This window comes from Pipistrellus hanaki (genome assembly GCF_964339955.1).
Source record: "Pipistrellus hanaki genome assembly, chromosome: 3".
Lineage (NCBI taxonomy): Eukaryota > Metazoa > Chordata > Mammalia > Chiroptera > Vespertilionidae > Pipistrellus > Pipistrellus hanaki.
The window spans coordinates 100,373,988-100,400,452 of record NC_140505.1 but is presented as its reverse complement, the minus strand read 5'-3'; the positions used below and the strand labels follow the sequence as shown (position 1 = coordinate 100,400,452).

At 43.1% G+C, this 26,465-nt stretch overlaps 1 protein-coding gene and 1 pseudogene across 6 annotated transcripts in view; one reads left to right on the top strand and one right to left on the bottom strand.

The window, feature by feature from the left end:
• Positions 1 to 19,817, bottom strand: part of LOC311619680 (cyclin-Y-like protein 1) — a 55,865-nt pseudogene extending 36,048 nt beyond the window's left edge. Inside the window, exon 1 of the transcript in view lies at positions 19,375 to 19,817. The product of the transcript in view is annotated as a cyclin-Y-like protein 1 (transcript). The remainder of the gene's footprint in view (positions 1 to 19,374) is intronic.
• The window catches only part of MTUS2 (microtubule associated scaffold protein 2), a 480,281-nt gene continuing 473,166 nt past the window's right edge, over positions 19,351 to 26,465 (top strand). For all 5 annotated transcript variants that reach the window (XM_084878667.1, XM_084878669.1, XM_084878666.1 and 2 more), the window contains exon 1: positions 19,351 to 19,867. The gene's annotated coding sequence lies outside the window, so the exon portion shown is untranslated. The remainder of the gene's footprint in view (positions 19,868 to 26,465) is intronic.

The window sequence follows — 26,465 nt, the reverse complement described above, 5'->3', positions numbered from 1 at the left end:
ATTCCCAAAATCAAATAGAGAAGAGTCAGATAAAATTTCTTCCATTTTAAAGACCAGGAAATGAGAAACATAATGGTTCATAGAGAAGGGGACAATACATTTCATTTCATCTAGTTGCACTGAAGTGTATTATTCTGGTCCCTTTTGTAATAAGTATACATCAGACACTATTAGGCAACGATCTTGTGAGGATTATTGTCAAACAGGGAATTTTATATTTATCCAAACATTATCTGATGTAAGTTCTATTTGGTTGTTTAGTTGTGCAAAGATTTTAAAAATAGTTACAACAAAATGTGAGCCTAAGAACTCAATGATGAAATCTAAGATCTTCTTTTCTAGAGCAAGAAGCAATTACAATTTGCAATTTAATTAGGAAAACACAATGAAAAGAATTGAGAGGGTGTATTCTCTTGCTGGACATTAAAGTTCACCATAAAGGAGACCCTCCAGTGAAATGTAGTTGTGGCTGATTGGCTACAGGCTATGGGCTGCAATAAGTGCCTTGCTCGGGGATAGACAATGAACTCCTCAGGGCCCGGAGATCAATGATCATTCAAGAAGCATACACTCAGAACTACATTACTTACACCTGTCTACTGCAATATTTCACCACACAGAATGTACGTACTCTCCTATAATTTTTCTTGACATGTAATTGCTTAGAAGCATCATATGCTTGGGCTTATTAATAAATTATTGACATATGGAGCCTGTGCTGAATCCAAGGCAAAGCTGGCTGGTCTCTGCAAACAAGCTGAGTAAGTTCCCAAGGTGGTTAAGCCTTTGAGTAGAGTTGGTAGGGGCAGTAGGTCTAACCTCCTGGTCCTGGGTTAAAATGAAAGACTCAGTTTGCAGGCCACGTGTTCAGACCAATATGATCACGGAAAAGAGCACAAGGAGAAAAGTCAAGAATCTTGAATGTTGGTATTCTAGATCCGACTCTGCCACTGCAAGCAATGTGACTTTAAGAGTTTTTCACTCTCTGAACCTCATTTATTTATCATGTAAAAGGAATGAAGTGATCATATATGTCAGCATTCTTTTAGAACAAACTGCAGGTAAAGGGAACTTCTCTCCCATCTCATCCTCTGATCCAACAGGTGTGTCCTGCAGGTCTTGCCTTGCTTGTTCCTTGGTCTTCAGTTTGTCTCACCAGTGGGCACTACCACCATGAGACGGTGGGCTGTCAAGACATTTCAACTTTCCAGTGTGTGCACCTGCTAGGCACTGGTCTAGGAGCTGGAGACACTGTCCTGGACCAGAAACTTCACACAAATCCTGCTCCTCTGGACATTCTAGTCAGTGCATACCCACCAAGGCAGACAAATTACTCTGTAATAAACATATCAACTGTTGGTGATAAGTACTTTGAGGAAAACAAAGCTGGTTAAAGGGTCAGACCCCATTGGAGATGCTTACCAAGAATAAGGTGACATCTGAGCAGAATTCTGAATGAAGGGAAGTCCCTGGGCAAAAGCAGTCCAGGAAAGTGGGCAGCAAAGATCCTGAGGGTGGTGTAAGCTTTGGGTGCTCAAGAAACATTGAAAGTGATGTGACTGGAGTTTGTAGGGAAGGACAAGACTGGGCAGCGGTGGTGTTTTCTGTTTTAACAGTAGGAGGCCCATTTGGAGTTGTTGCCCCTTTGCTTCCAGAGCCTGGAAACCACACAGAGGGCAGCACAGTCTGGATTTAGAGGTACCAGGTTGTTAGTGTTGGTTGGACTCAGAGAGTAAAAAAGTGCCCTGGACAGGTGGTGCCAGTGCAGTCCCACAGGTTCCCACGTTCAGAAGGGGGCCCTACTTGCTTTATGGCTCTGTGGTAGCCATCTTGAGGTTCTGAATAATTTTATTTTTGCATTCGTGGTCTGTAAGTGAAGTACAAAGCGCCTGTGGAGCCTGTACCAGGGGCTTGGAACCTGGGTTCAGGCCCAGCTCTGCCTTCCTCTGCCCTCTCACTGGGTCTGGGTCACCAGCTCACACCCCTGCCTAGGATTGCTGCTGCCCTTACCTAGGGTGGCCTGGGCATAGTGGCAAGAGGGCCAGTGGAGGCTTGGCTGTGCCTTCTGCACACCTAGTCACAGGGAGAGTCCCTGAGGGTCTGCACCCCCACCTCCCATCCCTATGCCAGAGGGAGCTGACATTAAATAGCAAATAAAACAGCATAGGTCAAGGGAAACTGCAGAAGAAAGGAAAACTTTTTTTTTCTTGCTTTTTGAACAAGGGACAAGTATTTTCATTTTGGTCCCTGGTGCTGCTTGTGGCCTGAAATGGAGTGTCATCCCTAGGCTGTGGCTTCCCCGTAGCTTATCTGGTGGAGCCTTATTTAAAACCCTATCAGTAAAAGGCGAAAGATTTATGAGGTCTGAAGAGAAACCAAAGCATAACAGCACTACTGGCACTTTCTCGTGGGTGCTGCTGCCCTCTGCTGGGCAGATTAGGCTCAAGCTCTACATCAAGGCTTGTGTAGAAAATGCTCCCAAATCAAGAATGTCAAAACCCAATGTGAGATGATGCTCTCCCTACAGGCTATTACAGGTTTGAATAGCAAATTCCACAGTGAATTACCTTGTACACAGGTGAGTTTTGTTTCAAAATAAAACCTTAGTATACAGATCTAAGGTAGAGACTTTGAACAGTTGGTTATACTGGTTGATTGTGCTATACTTTAATATTGCCCATTGTGTATGAAATATTCTTTATAATTTAAAATTATTTGAGTTAATGGTACATTTGTCTGGGATTTAAAGACTCTAATCACTCCAGTTTTCAGGTTCTATATATCTGGAGATTTTTTCTTTCTTTGAACATAACCATTTATTATTTAACCATTTAACCATTGTCTATGAGGGAGCCTCTTTTGGGCAATGATGATACCAAAACCAAAGGGAAAATGCCATTAAAATGTGTGGACTTCTATTGTCTTTCCCTATTCAAGTATGCAAGATGAGCTGCCTCTGTGTGTGAGGACAGGGTGTGATTAACAAACTAGAAGTCCCATCTAGACTCTACGGTGTGCAAAGAATGGTCGCATGTACTTCACCCTCCTTGTCTCATTTACATTTCACAGCAACTTTGCAATCAAGTATTATACTTCCCATAGAAAACTGAGCAACAATGAAGCTAAATAATGTTCCCAAGGTTGGTAATCAAGTGAACTGGCAGTTGAACTCAATGCCAGATCTGCCTGAACTCCAGAGCCTCATGGCCTTCACTACAGAGTGTGGTTGGCTGCCTGCTAACTGACTCTAGCCCTGCTTCATTTTGTAGGGAACTAAAGTTGTATGATTTAATATTGTGGGGTCGAACCCTGGGTACAAATAAGACCACCGAAGGCTGAAGATTGATTTTAAAAAAGCAGGCAAGGATTTATTGAAAAACAGGCCAGGACGGCTGCAAGAGCACCACACGCAGGTGGACTCCACATGGACCTGCACTGTTCCAGGGGTAGGCAGTCCTTTTTAAAGGTTCAAACCACAGGAATTTTCCTTTGTTCTAAATTCTAAAGGTTGGAAACATTGGAATGTGGCCCTCTCTTGCAATAGCCGATAACACAGAAGTAGAGCTCAGAGGTTATCTACAGTTTCTATCTCTGAAAGTTATCTACGGTTTCTATCTCTGAAAGTTACTGAGTCAGTGGGAATCAATCTCCTGTGGTCCTGGTCCCAGGCAGGGGAAAATTGCCTTAGCCTCCAGGCCTCCACCTGGAAGCTGAGGTAAACATCCTGTGTTTAATCAGGTGCAGGATCCAGACGAGAGAGGGGTTAAAATTGAAACAACAGTTTTTACCTTAGATGTATATTCTTAATGTCTTATTTCATTTAACAGATTTGGTAATGTAGTGTCACATTAAAAACTTACAGAGGTCAAAACTGCAGCCCTGAGGACTGAAGTAACTAGCCCTAAGCTGATTATTAAGGGGAAGAACTGGACTTAGACCCAAGTCACCTTACCCTAGTTCAGAACTCTTTACAGCATATCACATTGATAGAATGAATCAGTTTTAGACCCGGGGGTAATCTTTTTTGTCCCTATTTCCTATCTTCTGTGTGGTGTTTGAGCCCTCCAATAACTACCTAGAGTGAGCAATATAAAAGAATGACCTGGTACAATAGTTTAGATGAACCACATACTGAGAAAGGAAAGAGAAAGGAAGCTAACCACGTAGACTGCTCACTGCCACTTTAATATCACACAGTGCCAACTTCCAATCAGTTCTTCAATTAGCCAACATTCACTGAGCATCTCCTATGAGCCAAGTACCAAGATAGTTGCTAGACAATCAGAAATAAGTAATTGCCAATCAGGAACTTATAGTCAAATAAAATGAACAAACATGTAAACGACACTGCTGGAGGCAAAGACCAACAGTAGTTAGCATATTAACGCAAAAAGACCCACAGGAAGGCCAATGGACTTTGATGCTCAGCAGAGCTGAAAATCAGCATACTATTGCCCTGCTGTTGGCCAAATGGCTCAAGGCAATCCCCTAAACTGATAATCCTTTTACTGTTTACCAAACTTTACCTTTTATAATTTCTAAAGAGCAAATGTGTATTCAAGTAGATAAAAGCTGACAAATCCAAGGTATTGGGGAGCTTCTCCACTAGAGAGAAGTTTCCACTTGGTTCCCCATGACTTCTAAATTCATATTTCTTGTCTAGTGTTTTCATTTGTGCATCAGCCCCTTCTTCAGATCCCGAACCCTACACAACACTACATCACAACAGAACTCCTATAAGAACACTGTTCTGGGTCTACAGAAAGAAGAGCAACAAATTCCACCTGGGAGAACCAGGAGAGGCCCCATTGAGGAAAAGACGCTCATGTCCACCTGGGCAGGTCAGGTTCAACTGGGTAATGCTGCTTGTGCTTTACTCTAGTCCTTTTCACAATGAAATGTGCATTCTTAAATTCCAACTTGTATGCACAAGAGGCTCATAAGATAACCCAGATACCAGAAATAGTAAATTTTTTTGAACCAATTACATCATTTTGGATAATAAGGAACAGAGATGTGGATTACTAGAAGATTGTGGTGAATTTAAATTCTCTAGAGGAATTGAGCAGCAAATGAAAGCCTTATTTTAGCTTGGATAAACACAAAGTAATTGGGATAGTTAAATTAGTATGCTAATTAAATTAAATTTTTGAAGCAAACATGGTAGATAAAAGATTGACAATTACACATAATCTTAAAAAGATTTCAATTTAAACATTTTTCAAATTAGAAATAGTATTAATTTTAAGGTTCAGATATATTATACTAAACTCAGTAAAAAATTAAGATCTAAGAAATATTAATATTCCTCTGTTATTCCTGATAGATGATAGAATTACATATTTTTAAAGTTTTAGAGGAACAGAAGATGGAATTATTTATTGCATCTCAGAACTGGGAAAAACTGTTTAAGTTAAAATGTAGTATAGGATTGCCCCGGTCAGGTGGCAGAGTTGGTTGGAGCATCGTCCCATATGCCAACTTAATAAACATATACTCAGGTGAGGATTAAAAAAAAGGAAAAAATGTACAAGTTTAACTAAAAATAAGTTTCCTAAGGTAAAATTAAGAAACACCAAAAAAGAAAAAGAAAAAAGAAACATCATCAAAGTATAAGACAAGCTCTATCACAGTGGGAAATAATTACAGCAAATAATTATATAAAATTAATTATATATTAAATATAATTATATATAAAATTAAACAACTTAATCATAAAAATTGATAAGAAATTCTCTAACATCCTGATAGATAAGTAGTTGTGTTAGTCAGATATCACCACGACTAGTGATATATTAATTTTCATGCACTAGAGGCCTAGTACATGAAAATTCATGCACTGGTTGGGGGGGTGGTCCTTCAGCCTGGCCTGCTCCCTCTCACAGTCTGGGAGCCTTTAGGGGATGTCCTATTGATAGCTTAGGGAGGCAGTCGGGCCAATCAGGGGAAGGTGCCACCCCTGTCACCCTGCTACTGCTGCCACTGCCGGCCATTGGCCCTTCTTGGCCCTTACAGCCCCTGCAGCTTTGTCTGGAAGATGTCCGGTCTAATTAGCATATTTCCCTTGTATTAATATAGATAATACTGCATAACAAATCCCCTAAACTCAGTGGCTTCCAAAAGCAGCATTCATTTTCCCACATCTACCGGTCAACTCTGATTTGAATGACTTGGGTTGAACTGGGCTGAGTGACTGCTTCATGCTGCACCTGGCTCTAGGATAGGAGGAAGTTTATTCCCAGTGTTTCTCACTGCTCTAAGATCAATGATCACCCAGGGGTGGTTCTCATGGAGATGATAAAGGTGCAAGAGATAAGCCAATCTAAGCAAACACAGTTGAAACCTTGTCTGTTACCATTCTATTGCCCAAAGATGATTATATGGCCAAGCCAACATTATTGGGTGAGGGAATGTTATTCTACCCACAGTGGGAGGAAAAGTGGAATTAATCTAAATGATCACAATGATATATCGATAAAGAAATTAACTGTCAACCCACAAAATTGGAAACCCACAATTAATAGACATATGGAAAATGATCAACCTCTTTAGTAATATAACAAATGGAAATTAAAATTGCATTGAGATAGTACTTATTACTATTAACAAAGAAAGTTAATGTTAAATAAATCAAATTACTTAATAGTAAAAATTCCTCCTATCAAGAAGCAGCATGAGATTCAGAGGGTTTTACCGATGAGCCAAACTAGATTTTTTAGAGACAGAACATTAGATCTTATGTAAATTCTCCCAGAAGACTAAATGACTGGGAATATTTTCAATGCATTTTATGGCATCAAAATAAGAAAATAACAGTAGAATGAAGAAAAATTACAGTTCAATCGTATTTTTACACATACTTGTAAAAATCCTAAATAAAATATTACTAAACAGAATGTAACAGTGTATAAAAAAGATAGTGCGACCTCTAGCCAGGCTAACCAAGAAACAAAGAGAGAGGACCCAAATAAACAAAATCAGAAATGAAAGAGGTGAAATAACAACAGACCCCACCGAAATACAACGGATTGTTACAAAATACTACGAACAACTCTATTCCAACAAACTGAACAACCTGGAGGAAATGGACATATTCCTAGAAAAATACAAACTTCCAAAACTCAATCAGGAAGAATCTAAAAATCTCAATAGAGCAGTGACTTGGGAAGAAATTGAAACAGTCATCAAAAAGCTTCCAGCAAACAAAAGCCCAGGGCCAGATGGCTTCACAGGAGAGTTTTACCAAACATTCAAGGAAGAACTAAAACCTATCCTCCTCAGACTATTCCAAAAAATCCAAGAGGAAGGAACACTTCCAAACTCCTTCTATGAAGCCAGCATCACCCTAATACCAAAACCAGATAAAGACAACTCAATGAAAGAGAATTACAGGCCAATATCCCTCATGAACATAGATGCCAAAATCCTCAACAAAATTCTAGCAAATCGACTCCAGAATAACATCACAAAGATCATACACCATGACCAAGTAGGATTTATTCAAGGAATGCAAGGATGGTACAATATCCACAAATCAATAAACGTGATACATCACATAAACAAATTGAAAGATAAAAATCATATAGTCATATCAATTGATGCAGAAAAAGCATTTGATAAAATCCAACACCCTTTCCTGATAAAAACTCTCAACAAGGTGGGAGTACAAGGATCATACCTCAACATAATAAAAGCTATATATGATAAACCCACAGCCAACATCATACTCAATGGGCAAAAACTAAAACCATTCCCTCTAAGAACAGGAACAAGACAGGGATGCCCACTCTCGCCACTCCTGTTTGACATAGTACTGGAAGTACTAGCCATTGCAATTAGACAAGAGGAGGAAATAAAAGGCATCCAAATTGGAAAAGAAGAAGTAAAGTTATCCTTATTTGCAGATGACATGATATTGTACATAAAAAACCCAAAAGACTCCATTAAAAAACTAATTGACTTAATAAATGAATTTGGCAATGTAGCAGGATACAAAATTAATGCCAAGAAATCCATGGCATTTCTATACACCAACAGTGAAACTACAGAAACAGAGACTAAAAAAGCAATTCCATTTACCATCGCACCAAAAAAATTAAGATACCTAGTAATAAATTTAACTAAGGAAGTAAAGGACCTATATGCAGAAAGCTACACGACACTGAAAAAAGAGATAGAGGAAGATGTAAGGAGATGGAAGAACATACCATGTTCATGGATTGGTAGAATCAACATCATCAAAATGTCCATACTTCCTAAAGCAATCTATAGGTTCAATGCACTCCCCCTTAAAATACCAATGGCATATTTCACTGACCTAGAAAGAACTCTCCAAAAGTTCATTTGGAACAATAAAAGACCCCGAATAGCCACAGCAATCCTGAGAAAGAAAGGTAAAGTAGGAGGGATCTCAATACCAGACTTCAAACTGTATTACAAAGCCACTGTTCTCAAAACAGCCTGGTACTGGCACAAGAACAGACATATAGATCAATGGAATAGAATCGAGAACCCAGATATCAACCCAAATCACTATGCTCAATTAATATTTGACAAAGGAGGCACAAATATACAATGGAGTCAAGACAGTTTCTTCAATAAATGGTGTTGGGAAAATTGGGCAGACACGTGCAAAAGAATGAAACTAGATCACCAACTTACACCATACACAAAAATAAACTCAAAATGGATACAGGACTTAAACATCAGGTGGGAAACCATAAAAATACTAGAAGCATCCACAGGCAGCAAAATCTCAGACGTATGCCAAAAGAACTTCTTCACTGATACTGCCCCTAGGGCAATGGAAGCTAATGAGAAAATAAACAAATGGGACTACATCAAAATAAAAAGCCTTTTTACAGCAAAAGAAACCATCAACAAAACAACAAGAAAGCCCACGGTGTGGGAGAACATATTTGCAAACAACACCACTGATAAAGGTTTAATCTCCAACATCTACAGACAGCTGATACAACTAAATAAAAGGAAGATGAATGATCCAATTAAGAAATGGGCAATGGACCTAAATAGAATATTTTCAAAAGAAGACAGAAGGAAGGCCAAAAGGCACATGAAAACATGCTCAAAGTCACTAATTATCCGAGAGATGCAAATCAAAACAACAATGCGGTACCATCTCACACCTGTCAGAATGGCCAACATCAACAAATCAACAAACGACAAGTGTTGGCGAGGTTGTGGAGAAAAAGGAACCCTCGTGCACTGCTGGTGGGAATGCAGACTGGTGCAACCACTGTGGAGAACAGTGTGGAGTTTCCTCAAAAAAACTGAAAATGGAACTCCCATTTGACCCAGTAATCCCACTCCTAGGAATATATCCCAAGAAACTAGAAACACCAATCAGAAAGGATATATGCACCCCTATGTTCATTGCAGCACAATCTACAATAGCCAGAATTTGGAAACAGCCTAGGTGCCCGTCAGCATATGATTGGATCCAAAAACTATGTTACATCTACACAATGGAATACTATGCTGCCATAAAAAAGAAGGAATTCTCATCATTTGCAGCAACCTGGATGGAATTGGAGAACATCATGCTGAGTGAAATAAGCCAATCAATGAAAGAGAAACACCACATGACCTCACTCATTTGTGGATAATAAAGATCATTATAAACTGATGAACCAAAAGATAGATATAGAGACAGTAAAGCAACAAGCAGTTTGTCAAATTACAGTGGGGAGGGGAGGAGGATCTGGGGGAGATAATAGATCAACCGAAGGACTTGTATACATGCATATAAGTACAACCAATGGACATAAAACTCTGGGGAGGGAGGGGCTTTGTGTGAGGGAGGGAGAGGGGCAAAAAAAAAAAATCATAAAATATGTAAAAAAAAAAAAGCGCACTGTAAAAAAAAAAAATAGCCCCAAATATTATGAATTAAATAAAAGAGAAGTTGTTAGCTTGGTTTTTCCAAGCTGGAGGGACAGCTCTGCTCCAATAAATCATGTAGAGACTAGGTTCCTTCCACTTCGTTACAAGAGCATTCCCTAGAGCAGTGGTCGCCAGCCAGTGGTCAGTGGACCACTGGTAGTCCATGAGGTCTGAAAGGTTGGTGACCGCTGCCCTACATTACTATATTCATATGAACCATCAAAGCTGGACCACTCCATGTCAATGTTGAGAGCAATGCATTGTGAGGAAAAGCTGAGGTCAGGGAAGGCAGTATTTAAGTAGGAGCTAAGTAGAAAGCTGCACCATCATTCCTGGGAGCTGTGTGCCCAGAAAGAGAAAGACAGAATTTTTAGAGGTAATCAACAACCTGCTGCATTAGGAATAACTCTAACAAAATGTGTGACAGATCTATATACAGAATATCATAAGATCTTATTGGAGGACATTAAAAAACACCCAAGAAAGTGGAGTAATATTCATATTTTCAGAGAGTAATACTCAATATCATAAAGTTGTTTATTCTATCCAAATTCTGCTGGTGGAAATGTATATTGGAATATCCAATGTTTCTATTGGTATATTAGAAAAATATTTGGTATTTATATTGAGTGTTTTCTTATACCTTACTTGAAGTAATTTTTATGAGATATTCACATGGATTGATAATAACAAAAGCTGAAAACAAACCACCAGGAAAATTATGGAATATTATATAGCAGTGAAAAGGAATTAACTTCAATTTTGTGCTATAATATAGATGACTCTTAGAAACATAGTGTTGAGCGAATAGCAAGCTGCAGTACTCCCATACACATGGTATCATTGTTATAAAGCTAAAAACCTAAGCCACTAATACATTATTGTTATATATATATATATATATATATATATATATATATATATATATATATACTAGAGGCTTGGTGCATGAAATTTGTGCATGAGGGGAGGTGTCCCTCAGCCCAGCCTGCACCCTCTCCAATCTGGGACCCCCTCAAGGGATGTCCGACTGCCCGTTCAGGCCCGATCCAAATTGGATCGGGCCTGAACGGGCAGTTGGACATCCCTCTCACAATCCAGGACTGCTGGCTCCCAACTGCTCGCTTGCCTGCCTTTCTGATTGCCCCTAACTGCTTCTGCCTACCAGTCTGATCACCCCCTAACCACTCCCCTGTCAGCCTGATTGATGCCTAACTGCTCTCCTGCCAGCCTGTTTGCCCCTAACAGTTGTCCCCTGCAGGCCTTGTTCCCCCCAACTGCCCTTCCCTGCAGGCTTGATCACTCTCACTTCCCTCTTCTGCTGGTCTGATCAACCCTAACTATCCTCCCCTGCAGGTTTGATCGCCCCCAACTGCCATCCACTTGCCCTTGCAGGCCTAGTCCCTCCCAATTGTCCTCCCTTGCTGGCCTCTTGTGGCTACCATATTGTGCCCACATGGGGGCAGCCATCTTGTGTGTTTGAGTGATGGTAAATCTGTATATTATTCTTTTATTAGATAGGATAGAGCTGCTGCTTGCCGACCACTGCTTTAGGACAATGATTTGGGAGATACCTTAGAGTAGTATCAGCAAACCATGGCTTGCAAGCCACAAACTCAAGGGGTCAAAGAGCCACATGTAGCTTGCGAGCCTCAGTTTGCTGACCACTGGGATAGAGGCCTGGTGCATGGGTGGGGGCCAGCCGGTTTGCCCTAAAGGGTGTCCTGGATCAGTGTGGGGGTTCTCTTGGGGTGTGGGGTGGCTTGGGCGAGGGGCCTGTGGTGGTTTGCAGGCTGGCCACGCCCCCTAGTGATCCAAGCTGAGGTCCTGGTTAATGGGATTTATTTATCTTCTACACTTGAAATTTTGTAGCCTGATGTGGAGACAAGCCTCCTGCTTGCTCTGTGGGGGCAGCCATTTCTGCTGGGATTTATCTATCTTCTATCATTCAAAATTTGTAACCTTGAGTGGAGGCCTAGACCAGCAAGGGCAAGTGGAAAGTTTGTTTTCCTCCATTACTGGAGAAACCCAAGTTTCTCCCTCCTGCTCTCTGAGGCTGCAGCCATCTTGGTTGGGTTTATTTGCATATTAGCTCCTGATTGGCTTATGGGCATGGCTTGTGGGAGTAGCAGAGGTATGGTCAATTTGCACATTAATCTTTTATTAAATAGGATAGAAAATTTCCCTCAAAGAGAGGCAGAAAAGAAGAAAAAAAACAAACAAAAATGCAGACCAATAGAAAGTACACAACTAGCCCTAGCAGGCTAAGTTGGTTGTAGGTTAATCATAAACCCTGAAAGGTTGTGGGTTTAATTCCTGGTTGGAGCACATTCCTAGATTGTGGGTTTGATTCCCAGTTGGGGCATGTACAGGAGGCAACCAATAGATGATTCTCTCTCACATTGATGTTTCTCTCTCTCTCTCTCCCTCTCCCTCTCCCTCTCCCTCTCCCTCTCCCTCTCCCTCTCCCTCTCTAGATATAAATGGGTAAGCAAATCCTAGGGTGAGGATAAAAAAAGTACACAATTGTATGTCAAGAGTAGGTTCAATTATATAAGTAATTGATATAATTACACAATATTTATACTGCAAGCAATTAAATGAGTTATATTTATAAATGAAAAAGTAGGTGTTGTCAGATTGAATAAAAATAAGTGGATAGTGCAAATTTATGGGGAACATATACCCAAGAAAACACAGAAAGGTTAAAAGATAGAAAATACATGTGGTTATTACTAACTAAAAGGAAGCTTCTGTAGCAATATTTATATTAGAAGAAAAAATATGTTAACATAAAAAGTATTAGTGAGTCACTATATAGTGAAGAAATATATGATTTACCAAAATATATATAACATTTCAAAACTTGTTTGCCCCTGATAACATAGCTCTAGTACATATAAAAAGCAGTTGAGAGAACTGCAAAGCGAAATGGACAAATTCAGCATTGTGGTGGGGGGTTTTACTATTCCTCTCTCAGTAACGGATAGCTCATGGAGACAAATATTAGAAAGGATATAGAATTTTTGAACCAAAATTAAAAAGCTTGGCCTAATGAACACACATAAAAACCAACACCTATAAATTAGAAGATATACATTCTTCTCAGGAACATAGATTACTTATGAATAGACCAGAAAGCCAGTCCATACCAATTTTAAAGAGTGTATCCAACAGACTATGTCTTCTTACCACAGTGAAGTATGGCAAGAAATGAACAGTAAAAATATATATCTAAAAAAAGCCTCATACATTTAGAAAATAAAGACACTTGTAAATAACTCATGGTCAAGAAGGAATTCTTACCATTTGCAACAGCATGGATAGAACTGGAGAGCATTATGCCAAGCAAAATAAGCCAGTAAGAGAAAGATAAATATCACACGATCTCACTCATTTGTGGAATATAATGAACAACATAAACCAGTGGTTGGCAAATTGCGGCTCTTGAGCCACAAACGGATCTTTGGCCCCTTGAGTGTGGCTCTTCCACAGAAGACCTTGTTCAGGTGTTCACGTACAGTGTGATTGAAACTTTGTGGCACATGTGCAGAAGTCAGTTTTTGGCTCTCAAAAAAATTTTCAATCATTGTACTGTTGATATTTGGCTCTATTGACTAATGAGTTTGTTAATCACTGACATAAACTGATGAATAAAAACAGATCCAGAGATAGAGAAGCATCCATCAAACCATCAAAACTCAGAGGGAAGGTAGAGGAGAATGGGGGTTAGGAGGAGAGATCAACCAAAGGACATGTATGCATGCATATAAGCCTAATCAATGGACACAGACACCAAGGGGGTGAGGGTATGAATGGGAGAGTTTGGGAGTAAAATGAGGGAATAAAAACACATATGTAATCCTACCTAATAAAAGAGTAATATGAAAATTAATCATCAATCCGCTACATTTATAACCCACGCCCACCAGCCATGTCCACCAGCCAATCAGAAACAAATATGTAAATAAACCCAACCAAGATGGCTACAGCTACAGAGAGCAGGAAGGAGGCTTGGGTTTCCCAGGCAATGGAGGAAGCCAAGCTTTCTGCCTGCCCTTGTTGGCCTAAGCCTCCACTCAAGGCTACACAGTTTCAATGATAGAAGGTAAACAAATCCAAACAGAAATGGTGGCAGCCACAGAGCTGGAAAGAGCTCTTGGATCGGGCCTAAACAGGCAGTCAGACAACCCTTGAGAGGTCCCAGATTGAAGAGGATGCAGGCTGGGCTGAGGGACACCCTTCTCCCCCTGTGCACAAATTTCGTGCACCAGGCCTCTAGTATCTTAATAAAGAAAAAAAATTGGGCAAAAAGTAATTGTAATGGAAATTTATAATTTAATGATATTGAAAGCACCAAGTAGAAAAATGTATGAAAATTTTTTTTTGAAAAAAAAAAAAAAAAAGAAAGGTGGAAAGTTAGTGAGCTAAGCTTTCAACTTGAGAAGTTTGAAAAAGAATTCTATCTAATAAAAGGTTAATATGCAAATTAACCATCACTCCATCACAAAGATGGTGGCGCCCATAGCCACAAGATGGCAGTGCGCAGTCCTCTCAGCCCCACTGTAGTCCTCCAGTCACAGGGGTAGCTGTTGAGAGCAGACAACGTGAGCGGCCTGACAGAATGCTTGCTTTGTCGCTTCAGTGATGAGGCAAGCATTCTGCAACCGGCTGTAGATGAGCCTCTGGGCCATGGAGAGCCTCTGGGCAACAGGTGCAGAGCAGACAGGCTCCACAGAGAGAAACTGGTGCATGGATTCATGTGCAGGGCTACTAGTAATAAAATGAAACCAAAGAACACAGGAGAGAGGAAATAATAATAATCACAGCAGAAATTAGTAAAATTGTAAATAAAAAACAGTAGACTCAACAAAGACAAAATACAGACAAACTTTAGGAAGAATGAAATAAGAAAAAAAGATTAATTAAGAAAAAATGGCACATCTAAACAACATTAGAAACAAATGTAACTATACTTGTAGAGGTAGGAAGTATTTATAATTAATAAGAAAATATTCTAACTGACCTTATGCCAGTTGTGGATGCTCCAGAGATTTGTGGCCCAGATTCCCCTGTAAGGAGGGACTTGTTGCCACAGCTGGGGACAGTGCTGTGAGCCTCACCTGAAGATACCCCTCCCCCAAGAGCACCCCTTCCCCAGAGAATTCACATCCAGTGACTGATGTGGGTGGGGACATAAAAACCTGGTCATTTAGCCCACCTTGGAACAGCTCTGACCATGTCATATATGCAGTGGTGTATTTGTAAATGTTTAACACCTGATTCCTTGGGGGGAAAACCCTGATTTTTAGTGTTTGCCAATTTCTGTGGTGTAAATACACATCCCATGGATGACTTACAGTTACAAAAGTGATACCATGAATGTGAAGTTGGAAAGAGATGCCCAATAGTACATTATCATATATAGGGTGGGGAAAAGTAGCTTTATAGTTGTTGGCATGTGAAATCCTATAGAATAAAGAGGTAATAAAATAAAGGGATCGGATCTAAACCGGCAGTCGGACATCCCCCAAGGGGTCCTGGATTGGAAAGGGTGCAGGCTGGGCTGAGGGGACCCCCTCCCGTGCACGAATTTTGTGCACTGGGCCTCTAGTCTATATACATAAAAGCCTAAGTGACCGTCCGCCCATTCGACCATCCAGCTGGTGCACCGACCACCAGGTGGAAGATGCTTAACACAGGAGCTGCTGAGCTGGGGTGACTTGGAGGTAGAGAGAGGAGGGAGCCTGATTCTGGGGTACGTCACCTGAGAACTGCCCTCTCACAATCTGGAACCCCTTGGGGGATGTCAGAAAGCCGGTTTCGGCCCAATCCCTGCAGGCCAGGCTGAGGGACCCCACTGATGCATGGATCTGTGCACTGGGCCTCTAGTAATATAATAATTGATAAATAATAATATCAGAATAAACTGTGCTTTGTGTACTCACAACTGCTAACTTATTTTGCCCCACACTGTAATATTGCCACCATATAGATATTTGAGTTGTAAATAGACTCAAGAGCATATATAAATGTAGCAAAATAATGGAAGTGATTTGTTAACTTTGTTTTTAATGTAATATATATAAAACTATAAGTTTAATCAATCTTCAATGATAGCTGTATTTAACAACTGGCTCACAAAATGCTTGTGAACTAACATTCACAAGCCAGTACAAGCAGGCCCCGGCGCACCACTCTGTATGTGCCCCTGAGTAACCAAGGTGGGCTAAGTGGCCAGATGTTTATGTCCCCACCCACATCGGTCACTGGATGTGAATTCTCTGGGGAAGGGGTGCTCTTGGGGGAGGGGTATCTTCAGGTGAGGCTCACAGCACTGCCCCCAGCTGAGGCAACTAGTCCCTCCTTGCAGGGGAGTTGGCCACAACTCTCTGGAGCCTCCACAACTGGCATAAGGTCAGTTATTTATTAATTCTAAATACTTCCTACCTCTAGCAGTATAGTTACATTCCTTTGTTTCTAATGTTGTTTAGATGGGCCACTTTTTCTTAATCACAATCCAGTTACTCCCACTGTTCAGTCCTGGTCTACTTCCCTTCCCATAGGCACTGATCCCTAATAACATTCTGCTATGTGTCAGTCAGTTGCTATGTTCTGAACGTTTGTGTCCTCCCAAATTCAGCTGTTGAAATGTAACCCCAATGTGGTGGTAGGTATCAGGAGGGAGGTCATTGGGAGGTGAGTAGGTCCTGTTTCTCTGCCTCAGGGTCTTTCCTAAAGCCCTGGTGAAGGGAAGTGCAAGGGAATTAAATAAGTCCCACCCACAGAGAATAAGAGCCAGATGGTCACCTCTCAGGCCCCGTCTTTGAAATGACTTTCCGGGAGGACTTTCGTAAGCTTCTCAGAGACCCTGCTATATTGAGTACTTGTTGTGAATAGCAGTGGCCTTTGTAGCACACCTTTTCATACTTACTTGTCTAGTATTTCAATTTCATCACTCCCGCTTCCTGGGATTACCTACTAAAACAATCTCTCTACCTCCAACTCCTATCAGGCTCTGTTTTGGGGGAACCTATAGGAAGTTACCTGCTGATCGTTTTATTTTTTGTCTTCTCAAAAGAAACTACTCCTATTTTTCTAAATACAAACAACCAAATGTTAAAGTGGGACTAGGAATATCTGCTGGGAACAATGGATGAATATGCTAGTTTAGGTCCTCCGAGAGGCAGATGCCAAGAAGGGTTAGATGCGGGAGAAATGCACTGAGAAAACACCTGTGTAGGGTAGTGCAGGAGGAAAAGGAGGTTGGCAGGGGGTGAGGAGAGCCTCTGTCTGCCATGCAAGGCTGACACCTGTGGAAGGAGAGGGAAGGGAGGAAGGTGGGGTAGGAAGAGCCTCAGACCGCAGGGCAGAACTAAGAGAGCCTCGGCAGGGTCACGGGAGTTCTGGAAGGAACACTGCTCATGACAGGGGTCCTGCATCCGGCGGAAATGGCCCAGTTCTGGCATTCCCACTATGCAAAGACATGGACTGGGAACAACTGGGAACTTCAGCCTTGGTGTGAGCACTGTTTAAGTCCAAAGGAGGCTGTCAGTTAGGTGTACCCTTAAGATTTGGGTGGCATGCCTCAGTGGCCGCAGAGAGAGGTGTCTCCACATTTTATTTTTAATTTATTTAACAATATGTTTTTAGAGAGACAGGGAGGGGAGGAGGAGAGAGAAACACCGATGTGAGGGAGCAATATCTATGGGTTGCTTCCCATATGCACCCTGACCCTCCATATGCACCCTGACAGGGTCCAGACCCACATCTCTGGCATGGGCCCTGCTGGGGAATCAAAAGGGTGACCTTTTGGTACATTGGATGATGCTCCCCTCAGCCAGGGCTCCGCATTTTAATTAGAGGCATTGGTTGATTTGCTTTGTAAGGGTTCTGCTGCTTTCTGACTAAATTTAAGAAAAGGGGGGAGGGATCAAGGAGAAGATTGGCAGTGAGAATGATAAGGTGCCGTGAGGACCAGGAGGGAGTGCCCAGCCACATCATGCAAAGAAAGGGGTGCTTCTGAAAATCTGCTCCGAGACCTTGGCATGTATCACCTGGGTTGGGACATGCATGAGTCCAAAGATGGCTGCTTGACTTCTACACAAGAACCGCCAAGGAGAGAGGCTGGTCAGAGCTGCCTGTGACCAGAAAATGAGGAGGTATCCGCTGAGACAGGGGCCTGCATGGACATGGTTGAAGGCAGCAGGGTCTGCCTGCCAGGGGATGGTGACCCTGCAGAGGGTCTCTGTGAGGCAGGCCACCAGAGGAGGAGCTGACTTGGAATTGAGGGCCAGGGCCTGGTGCAGGGGACATGTCCATGCTGCCACCTTCACCGAGCTAGTGGGAAGATACAGAGCAAGGAAGCAAAAGTGGACATTTCTCTTCCCCATGCAGGCTCTGAGCTTGCGTCAGGCTGGGAGGTGGCAGGGGTGGGGCTGGAGGGGTGAGGGGGGTTTAGGGGGTTAGGAAAAGTTAGGGGCGGCAGGAGGGAGGCTTAAGTGGGCCGGGACTGACATTTTGATTTGGATTGGACTAGACTTTTTAATACCAGAGAATCAGACTGTTGATTAACACCTGAAAGTGACAGAAAAAGCTATGAAATCTGCCCTAGATTCTTCCAGCAGAGAAGGGAGAACTGATAGAATAATTTTAAATGACAGTGGTTGGGGGAAAAGGGTGCTGTTTCGTGACTTCCCTTCACCAAGTACATCAACTTGTTCAAAAAAATTCAATAGTATAAAATATTGCTTAACATGGCAGTTTGGGATAAGACACTCAACTTAAAAAACAATACCACCGAAACAGTGCAAGGACCAGGCCCCTTTCATTTTTATAATGGCAAATGTTTACTCCACTGCTGAGGGGACCGGAGGGAACAGCGTGCCTGGAAACCTCCTTGGTGCACGGTGCACGCCAAGGAGGCCAAAGGGTCCTGAAGGGTCTTCGCGAGGCCATTAATCTATTTACTCATCACAGCAGTCAGGGCTCTCAGAACCCCCAAGACAGTGCCAGGCACTTACATAAACCCCATTCTAGAAAGAAACGCTAGCCTTTCCGAAAACATTTCAAGAGATCAACTCTGGGCTACTTGTAAATCCGAAATCTTCCCGCCCTTCAAATTCTTCCCAAGGATGAACCCCAACCCCTCCAGCTGCTCTTGATTCCCTGGGGCTCCCTCTTCTGTTTTAAGAGGAAAACAGCAGATCCACTCCTCGCATATCCCTACCCTGTAGCCTCCGCCCTCTGTCTTCTTCCTTCCCTGGGGTCATGGGGACCCCCTGAGACCTCTGTGGCCACCCCCACGCAACGCGCACGGCCCGCCCTGAGCCGGAGCGGGCGGCAGGGGGCGCTGCGGGCACCGGCCGGGGCTGCGGGCCGTACTGACCGCGGGGCCGGGAGGAGGCGCCCCGGGCCCGGCGTGTGCATCTCCCCGCGGCCGCGAGGGGCGCGCCTCTGCCGCCGCGTCACCCTCTCGCGGGGCCGCACTCGCCGCTGGCGGCTGTCACCGCGGATCGCACCTCCTGGCAGCGCGGGCTGCGCGACGCGCTCGGGGACCGGGCTTCGCCGTCACCGCCCGCGGCTTCCCTTTGTCTGCGCCGCTGGAGGGGCCGTGCGCGGCGGGCGGACAGCACTCCCAGTCCGGTGGCGCCCCGCGTGCGCCCCCCGCTGCCCGAGGCCGGAGGGGTGGGCCGGGGCGGGGCGGCGCGGGGGCGGCGGGGAGCTGGTCCCAGGTGCGGGGGCGGCTCCACCTGCGCCACTTCTGCCGCTTCTCCTGGCAACTTTGTCGCCCCCTTTGCGGATGTCCTCGGCCGGTCAGTGGGTCCAGACCTGTCCTTAAACAGAAAACCAGCTGGATGAGCAGGTTCAGGAGAAGGCAGCGTGTCGGAGCCCGTCCGGGGACAGGATCTCATTGAGGCAGCGGTGGCTCCTTGGACATTTTTCGTGGCTTTGCCCCACCCAGGTGAGCGCATCCCTCCGCGCGGGGACAGAGCGGCGGGCTCGGTCTTGCCTCCCGGACCTGCGGGCAGGCAGGTGCGGAGCTGGGGAGTGATTGCAGCCCAGTCTGGCGGCGGCTTTGGTTTGCCTTTCTGTCACCGGGATGCTCACTCCGGCCTGCCACATCCCCCCGCCGGGCCAGGGCCGGGTTTGCAGCTCATCAGGCACCTTGCATGCTGCCAGGTTAAACATTCTCCGTCTTGGAAAGGATGGTAAGTTAAGTTAAACCGAGTCACTGCCTACCCTCAGCTTTGGATAATTTGTTCCGTGTCTTCGCTTTAATTTAGTCAGAATGTGTTATTTCCTTTGAGGTTCATAATGGCAAAACAGCAAAGCGGGTTGCTACATCCATTTTTTTTTTTTTCATTCGGAGCCTGTGCACAGAAGGAATTTCAGGCACACAAGTGATGTTACTACCAGTCTATTTTAAATACAAACACGGAAAGAAGTACTCTTGGCAGGACACCAAAGGCGCCTGTACTCTGTTATGTAAGGGCTTTAAAACATATTTGCTCATTGTTAAAGTTATAGGTGTGAGAGGTTGATGATAAGTGAGAACCGTCATTTCTGTTTTAAACCAAAACTTTACTTGAGGATAAGCAGGGTCTTAGCGTGAGACATCCATTAAGACAATATAGGGCCTTTGCTTTGAACTTATTAAGTAGAATTGCAAAAACACTGGACAATAAAATAGGTTTTGTAAAGTCTAAAGGAAGTTGGTGAAATTTTTTTTATTATGATAGTAATAAAAAGGATCTCACAGATATCCTTGATAGCTTTCAAACTATAGAATGATACTGTTTTTATATCTGATGGAAACAGTAATTATGAGCTGCCAGTTATTAAATATCTCCCCCACAAAAATTTCTCCTCTCATATTTGTAGTAATGTATTTTTTCAGGTACGAAGAAGGAAAAGTAGAAAGCATCAGATATACTAATGTCTAGGCATCCCCTTTTTGTGTGCCACCCCAATATTTCATTCTAATTGCTTTTGAGTGATGCTGTGGCATTTGTAATGTTAAAAGCTCTGCTGGAGATTCTAATGTGCAGCCAGGGGTGAGACCCATTGTATTGCATTGTTGTTGTTTTTTTTAATTTGTCACTTTGTAGTCCCAGGTGTGGCTACAGTGGTTTAAGGAAAGTAAAAAATAAGTGGTTAGAAATATGGGGAGAGAAAACTGGTATTGGAAAGATGTGTTGAAGAATTATAGCATGTACACTTTTTTTATTTTGTCTAAGTATCTCTTTTGATTTTATAAGAAACCAAGAATGATTGATGTTTATTAGGGACCCATAATTTCATGTAGAACACAGAGGGGCATTTTAAGGGGACATTTCTTTGTGCAGAGGTTATAGGGAAGTTGAGTAGCAGTGTCAGGAGATTCCTTTATGTTAACATGATAAGATAAGCAAGTCGAATTAAAGATTATTATTTCCATCTAATTCAAAACTTATTATGTATACTAGTAAACTAAGTGCAGAATGCTTTGATTGTATCTGAAGTCAGAAATAAACCTGGCTGCTGCATCAGTGTTTTCCATCTACCTTATGTAATTCCATGTACCCCAGTCTGGGAGCAAATCTTATGGATGGTTTATAAGGCTTATGTAAGAACTCTGACCATGCTTTGTATCCCATTAAACTCTCTCTTTTGGCTATTACATAACTGACCAGTATTAGATTGTGAGAGCCTAGATAGGGGAGGAGGAGAAACCCCAGCTCAGCCCGCAAATTCATAATGAGTGTTGCAGTCAAGTTAGAGGAAATAGCAGGGATGGAGGTTTGTGAAAGAGAGATAAGAATAGTATAAACGACTGATATAAGACTGTTATACTTAGTGAGTTTCTACGGATTTTAGTGCTGCGGCATAAACCTCTCCAATCTTTTATATTGCATAGTGGAGGTGAATTGACTGGAAAGCTAATGAATCTTAAGTTTCAGGACCCCTCACCCAGGCTATTTCCAAGCCCCTGAACAAGCTACTAGCAACATGCTCACATGGTCATACCTAAGTTTGTGTTTGTAACTTTGGATTCTTTTTTAAATGAGGAAGATACTCTCAGCACCTCACTCACCTCCCATTATATAAACATACTAGAGGCCTGGTGCACGAAATTTGTACACTGGAGGGGGTGTCCCTCAGCCCAGCCTGCACCCTCTTCAGTCTTGGACCCCTTGGGGGATGTCCAACTACCCAAGATCAGACCTAAAGTGTCAGTTGGACTTCCCTCTCACAATTTGGGACTGCTGGCTCCTAACTGCTTCTGCCTGCCAGCCTGATCATCCCCTAACCACTCCCCTGACAGCCTGATTGACATCTAACTGCTCCCCTGCAGGCCTGGTCTTCCCCAACTGCCCTCCCCTGCAGACCTGATTGCCCCCAATTACCCTCCCCTGCCAGCCATCTTGTGACAACATGGGGGTGACCTTCGTGTGATGATGTGGAGGCAGCCATCTTGTGACGACATGGGGCGACCATCTTATGATGATGTGAGGATCAATTTGTATATTACCTCTTTATTAAATAGGAAGGCTCCTGGCACCCCGAATCCACCCTGCCTTCAAATTACATTCAAATATTAACTTATAAAAATGCTTTTTCTTATTTTACTGTCTGTAGTCTTATGAAAAGAAAAGTAATTCTAGCCAGTATTGTAGCTGGTCTCCGGAGAAAATGCAGATTGCTATCACCGAGGGCTGTGTGGAGATACAGAGATCAGGTATTTACCTGGAGAACCATCTCCACAGAAACAGGGCTTTTTTTATCTGAGTGTAAAGCTGGAGGTGGAGAAGAACTGAGACAGGATGGGGAAGGGAGGAAAGTGGGTTAAAGCCCTTCCACATCTCAGAGGTGGGCTGCCAAGGGGAAAGGAAGACAAAATTACCCAAAGATGCTTCATTAATAAAAGGTTAATAGGAACAGGTAGCATTAGCTCCACAGGAGATCTTTCTGTAACCTCCTTGGCATCTGTCTCTAATAAGAATTTTAAACAGTGAACAAACTCAGGTTTGGAAATTATCCTGCAGAAAACAAATGCAGGTTGGGCAGGAATAGGTTGAACAATGGATTTGTTCCCATTAGCAGCTTTGATGAGTAAATTAGTTCACCACAGGAATGTTTGAGAAGGAGTTGTTGAAGAGTGGAGGATTTCCTTTTTTGCTCTGAAATGATTTCTGAGACTGACATATGAATTTGGCTGTCTTCAGATCTTATTATCTTGACCACTTTCTACCAACATTTATACCCCATCCATCCATCCATCCATCCATCCATCCATCCATCCTTCCACAGAGACTCTCTCTTTGATCACATGTTAGTCAGGTTCCTCTGAGCTCTCTTCTTGATTAGGCCTCAACCTTGGCCTATCAGAACTGCAACTTTCATAACAGCCCTTTCCACCCCAACAATAAGAGACTTGAAAAAGCTCCTACAGAGCTTCTAACAGCCTATGACCATGTCCCTGGGATGATCCAAGCCCCCTTGAGTTCCTGTTTGGAAAATCTCAAGACTGCTAAAAGAATTTACCCTTTGTTCCAGCCAATATCTGATGATAGCCCCCCCTCCTTTTATTAAGCATTTATTAGAATAATTTAGAATTTTAATCCTTTCTCTTCCCCTTTAAAATGTATACATGTCTCCTACAACTCAGAAGTGTCTTTCTCAAGGACCTGACAGCCTTTCTTTTGAAATACAGTCATGGCCTGTCTCCCATCTCTGTAGGAGATTAGGGGCATAACTTTGACAAATGCCAGCTAGCACACTCAGAGAGCCTAATCACACTGACAGTGACCAGCCACCCTACCAGCCCTTTGTAATTTTCCATTTCCTTGACTCTGTTTGAGCTCCACTTGCCACCTCCTTATTCCTTCATTCTTCCTTTAAGATGCCCATTCACCTCTATGGATTGAAGTTGAGCTCAGTTCTATACTTTAGTTCTTTCCCCTGATGCAGTACATACTGAATACCACCTGTCTTTACTGTTTTTAGTTAACATCCAGCTTTGTTTTTAACAACATCCAACAAATACTTTGAGTGTGTGTGCCAGGCACTATTCTAGACATTAGATATTATGGAGCAGTAGACAAAACAGAGGAACTTACAATCTAATGGATAAACTGAAGTAAAATATTTAATAGGTCAGGTAGGGATAGTGCATGGAGAAAAGTAAATCAGAACTGGGAGAGAAGGAGTGCAGGGCAGGGAATTGTTGTGTTATATAGGGTGTCCAGGGAAGGCCTCCTTGAGGGAATGCTGAGCAGAGCCCTGAAGGGGATTGCAGAGTGAGCCATATGGACACCTAGGGAAGAGCGTTGTACTCATTAGGGTCAACAAGTGCAGGAATTTCAGACCAGAGCTCTGAGGGCACTCAAGAGGAGAGTAGGGAGGCCTGGTGCTGCAGGCACTTGTGGAGAATCACATGCTAGTGACCAGTGCTTTCCACAGCAGCCTACCTTTGTAATTCTATCCATGGACCCTGCTCTCCAGCAACCTGAGGCTGTGTCAGCAAATGGACATGTTGCTCAGGAGGCCTTCTGTTGTCGCTTGGGCCAGGTACAACCAAGGGCCTCTGAGGGAGTCTGGAATTCAGTCTAGTCTGCTACATAAACTAGGAGGAGGTTGTGGGTTTTCATTGATGGTTTCCTTGGCTTATAGGAAAGGGTACACAAGGAAAGTTCCATTTAAGCTTGGATTCCCTGAAATCCCCTTGGGCAAATAGAACTGTGAAGAATAAAGGATTTTGACAGTGAAAACTACATGACTCCTCTTTGGAGAATATCAAAATGTCAAGAACTTATAGCATCCTTTTAGGTGAAACTGAAGCAGAGAGAACCCCATGGCCTGAAGGTATCTGGGGTTAGTTAGGGTTTGAGGAGGGGAAATTGCTCATTGGCTCCTCTATGCCCAGGTGGCTGCCCTACATTTAACAACCAGAAAACACACACATGGGCCTGGCAGCAGGCTGTCACAGATCCCTCGCGGGGGAAAGGTGAGAAGCCAGTGGGGAGCACCAGCCAGGACCTGTCTCCTGGTAGAAAGGCCTAACCTTCTGGGATGAATAGGAGACCTGGGTATGGGACAGGATGGATGGACAGCTGTTGACTTTTCAAAGCCATTAGCATATAACCATTGTTTATTCAACGCAAGTCAAAGGAGGAATCTTTCATGTAGACACAGGTTCTTTGGATTATTTGCTGGCAGGAAGGAGCCTAATAGCAGCCAAATAAGACACAAGCAGGAATGTAGCATATTAGGAAATGGATAGTCTTGCCTCTTCTATGCACTTGTCATTGCATTTGCAAGCTTCTCTCATGCCTTAGATGTGTAGAAAATGAGGGATTTAAGGTTATTGTGAATCTTTAGCTTTTGTGAATGGGTCGTCTTCTAATTGGTTATTCATATATATGTTCCTCACCCCAGCCAGCACCCTCTCCAATCTGGGACTCCTTGAGGGATGTCCAACCACCAGGATCAGGCCTAAAGGGGCGGATGGACATCCCTCTCATAATTCAGGACTGCTGGCTCTCAACCACTCATCTGTCTCTGCCTGATTGCCATCAATAGCTTCTGCCTGCCAGCCTCATCACTCCCTAACTACTCCCCTGCAAGCCTGATTGACGTCTAACTGCTTTCCGGCCAGCCCAATTGCCACTAACTGGCTTCTCCTGCTGTCCCAGTAACCCCTAACTGCCCTCCCCTGCTGGCCTGGTCTTTCCAAACTGCCCTCCTCTGCTGGCCTGGTCACTTCTAACTGCTCTTCCTGCTGGCCTGGGTCTCTCCCAATTGATCTCCACTGCAGGCCTGGTCCCCCTCCAACTGCCCCCCACTTGCAGGTCTGGTTCCCATCCAACTGCCTTCCACTTGCAGGCCTGGCCCCCCCCCCCTTCCCAACCTCAACTGCCCTCCCCTGCTTACCTAGTCTCCCCCAACTGCCCTCCTATGCCAGCCCGGTCACTCCTAACTACCCACAACTGCCCTCCTCTGAAGGTCATCTTGTGGTGGTCATCTTATGTCTTGGAGTGATGGTCAATTTGCATATTACTCTTTCATTAGATAGAATATATATGTTATATATATTGGTTATATTGTCTTAGTCCTTGGTTATCATTATATAGTCAATTGGTTATCTATATTATACATAATGATCATGTTGTATTGTCTTAGTCTGTTCAGGCTGCTATAACAAATATGACAGACTGGGATGATTATAAACATTGAAATTTATCCTCATAGTTCTGGAGCCTGGGAAGTCCAGGATCACAGCATTAGCTGATTTTGTGTTTGGTAAGGGCCTGCTTTCAGGTTCCTAGATGACATCTTGTTGCTATGTCCTCATTTGATGGAAGGGGGAAGCAAGCTGTTTGGAGCCTCTCATATAAAGGCACTAATCCCATTTCTGAGGGCTCGGACCTCATGACCTGATAACTTCCCAAAGGCCCCCACTTCCTGATACCATTACCTTGGGCATTAAGTTTTCAACATATGAATTTAAGGGGGAACAGATATTCAGTCTGTACGGTAGCATATACATAACCAATAATTAATAGATAGAAAACTATTAA